Genomic DNA, 479 nt, shown 5'->3' on the forward strand with positions numbered 1-479 from the left:
TTTAGAACTTTACCAGTGAATATACCCTCTCATGCTCTGAGATCAATGCTGCGGAGTATTCTCCAGTTCCTATGGCACCCCCGTAAAGCTCGTGTGGCTCAGGCCACCTTATATAAACATAAAAAAGATGGGGGGATAGGCCTACCCAATATAATGCTATACTATCGAGCTTCTCAGCTCCTACCATTGATAACCATACATCAACGTAGGTCTCCGCCATTATGGATTATGTTGGAAATCCCAAATTGCTCTCCATTACCTCTCGCTGCACTGCCCTGGCTACCACCCTGTGACAGGCCCAAGCACCTGAGTCCCCTTATGGTGCATACTCTACAAGTGTGGGATTCTCTCAAGTATTCAGCAAACTTTATCTCACCATACCTACCACTTCTCCCCTTATTGGTGCAACCATTGTTTAGGCCGGGTATGGACGACCCAGAGGCTTTCCGATGGTGGACAAATAATGGGTTTTGTATAGT

This window comes from Nanorana parkeri, unplaced genomic scaffold (assembly GCF_000935625.1).
Source record: "Nanorana parkeri isolate BGI_ZX_2015 unplaced genomic scaffold, ASM93562v1 scaffold349, whole genome shotgun sequence".
Lineage (NCBI taxonomy): Eukaryota > Metazoa > Chordata > Amphibia > Anura > Dicroglossidae > Nanorana > Nanorana parkeri.